Genomic DNA, 3,019 nt, shown 5'->3' with positions numbered 1-3,019 from the left:
GGGGGGGGTATTTGCGTATTTTATTTGGCAGGGGGTATGCGGGTCGAGGAGTACAGGTCATGTGGAAATGAAAATTACGGCCGAGAAACTCCGACAGATATATGTGAGTGTACGCGGTGAGAGTAAGGAGCATCTGATTTTTGGTGATTGATGTGAAAAACAAACAAAACAAAAAAGTGTGCAGCGTGACGTCCACAAGTTTTACACGACGCTTGTAGAAAAACATAGTTCCTACCAGTGGTACATTAGGCTCAACCAAAACCGTCCGGAAAGATTTAGATGACTGTGAGCTAAATAAAATTCCACAACCCTTTATTAACGGACTTTTGCTTACACCTCATTCTTACATTAACTCCTCAAAGCAATAATGAAACGCGCGGAGCACAAAAAAATCGAGCAGTAGAAAATAATGTATTAAAATGAAAGAAGTAACAAGTAGTAAAACTGCGGACACCGCAGCGCAGCCAATCTCGTTACCTATACAACATGACCGTCCCTGAGTGGAGTCAACGAGACTCCCCTAAGGGCAGCCCCGGCGGGGCGGGGCAGACAGCTTTCACGAACATGGTCCACACACTTACATGTCGGTAAGTGGTGCCGCCGCCTCTGGCAAGCCTCTGGCCGGATAACCCTGGCGCGCTGTGGTTTACCGCGATGCCTAGCGAAACTCACATGTGCATCACACATTTCTCATACCGAGACCGCAGAGCGCCCCGCTACTACAGGACTACACTACTGCTGCTCGCAATGAGACTCGAGGACGACGTGCTTCCAGCAGCCCCGTCAGCTGGCTCAAACTGCCAAAAGAGGCTTATTACTGCAGCGGGAAAAAGCAGAGAGAGAGAGAGAGAGAGAGAGAGAGAGAGAGAGAGAGAGAGGAAGGGAGAGAGAGACAGGGAGGAAGAGAGACAGGGAGATAGAGAGCGAGAAAGATACAGAGAGACGGGCCGAAAATGTCGTGGATATCCCAAATGATGGCGCCGCGCATAATGGTCGTTTATGCCGTGATTTGTCCCTCCTCGTCACGACGGCCCGCGCGCCCCTCATGTGAGAAAGTGATGAGCTTTCACGCGCCTTATCAGCGTGACGTCACTCATAAGGGGACGATAAAGAGGGAAGAAGAGAGACAAAGAGAGCTATAACTCACGCGCAGGGAACGGGCGCCAAAGCGGCTGCGGGGTCGGGGGAGAGGCAGGGGGGGGGGGGGGCGAAAAAGGAATCGGAAGGGAGCGCCAACGTATGCCCACATCCACATTCCCGGCGTGCCGCTGGGACCTTTTCCCACGTTGCCGTCGCGTCGGACCAGCAGCAGCAGCAGGGACGGCGGCTTAAGTCGCTGCACAACTTATCCCCCTCCCGCTCCCCCCGCCGTCATCCGCTGAGCGAGAAGGGGGATTGGGAGAGAGGGGAGAAAGAGAGGGAGAGAGAGACAGACAGAGCATACTGAAGGCGCAGCGGCGGCGCGGTAAGGTGTGAGCCAAGGCGGTAATTTTCGCGTCAAATTGCGAGGAAAATTATTATGGTACTTCACCGATCAAAACTCGGACGAGCTGTATTGGTAGGTAGAGGGCGGCAGAGAAACGGGCGAGAACTGTCAATTTTAATCACTAAACAATTACACGGGGCGCGCATTTTCTTTGGTCAAAATCAGACCTCCCCGTGCCTCAAAATAAAAAAATTCTCTCCGTGAAACAGATAGGACTAATCAGCTGTCAGATGGAGAGGAAGGGGGGATCAGTTCTCTACGATTGGAAGACGCATGTCGATGCTATCCGTTGCCTATATCTATCCTAAATGAGACCTCCTGGCGGATTACAGGGAGCACGTTGGGGGAGGAGGGGGGACTGGGAGAGAGGGGGGGGGGTGTCTGAGCAGTGCGGCCGGCTAGCGGGACGGACAACTCTCACTTTCGGAGGCAGAGGAGAGGTGCCCGCCGCTCGGTGCCCGGCTGGGGGCCGCGGGCCGCCGCCGCGCCGGCCGGCAGGTGGTGATGGTGGTGGTGGGGGCTCCACGCCGCCGGACTCGAGCCCAGAATATTGTGCAATCCCCCCCTCTACCCCCTCCGTCCCCACTCTCCCCCCCACCACCACCAACTTCCCTGTCTCTCTAACCGCTAATGACCATCTCACCTCAGTAATGAATGAAGCCCACTCGGTTTGTGATGCAAGGCAGTCGCACGTTTCATTCATGATGATGGAGGCGTGCGAGTGAGCGCGTGCGTGCGTGCGTGCGTGCGTGCGTGCGCGTGCTTTACTTTGAGTGAAGAAAGTTCAACGAGTCAGAGGCGCCAAAGAGAGCCGAAAGCCCGGCAAATGAGCACGGCAAAGCTTTTGATACAATGTGTACACACACGCCGCAGCGGTGGTGCGGAGCGAGGTTGTAAAAAGTCTTATTGCGTCAAACATTCGCGCGCTGCTTGATTTTCGATTTTATTGGACGTATGGCAGAAAGTTGACACCATCCGATAACTCTGCGGCGGCGGCGTCCGCTAGACGGGTATGGGGCTCCGCCGCTCGACTACTCTCCATCAGCTGAGGGAGAGAGAAGAAGGGAGACGGTTGGGACGGCTCCGGTGCGGGAACGAGCGAGACAGATGGGCGCCGCTCTGTCTGGCGGAGGCTGATAGGCCCCAGGGTGCGGCTGGGAGGGCCGAGGCGCGGCGCGGCGTGGCGGGGTGGGCGGGGCTCGGGTGGAGCGGGGCGGGGCGGGGGGGCGCAGCGAACCCGTGTCTCACTCCTCCGGTGTACGCATCATTAAGGTTACCTGACAATCACAAACTACAAAATCAAACTCATTCAAGTTCGCAAAAAAACCAAAAATAAAATAAAATAAAACATGATTTACCTTTTGTATAGTCGATCAGATATGCACCTTGTATTAATTAAAGGTAACATGGTAACAAGTGGTTCGTGCCAAACGTAAAGAAAAATAAACGATTTGAACGTTAAAGAAAGTCAAAGGAAAACCATGAAATGAATGAATGCGGCTGGCGGTAATTGCACTCTAATGAATTTTAATA

This window comes from Frankliniella occidentalis, unplaced genomic scaffold (assembly GCF_000697945.3).
Source record: "Frankliniella occidentalis isolate FOCC.00 unplaced genomic scaffold, Focc_3.1 Scaffold146, whole genome shotgun sequence".
NCBI classification, from domain to species: domain Eukaryota; kingdom Metazoa; phylum Arthropoda; class Insecta; order Thysanoptera; family Thripidae; genus Frankliniella; species Frankliniella occidentalis.
Note: the sequence above shows the minus strand (reverse complement) of the source record.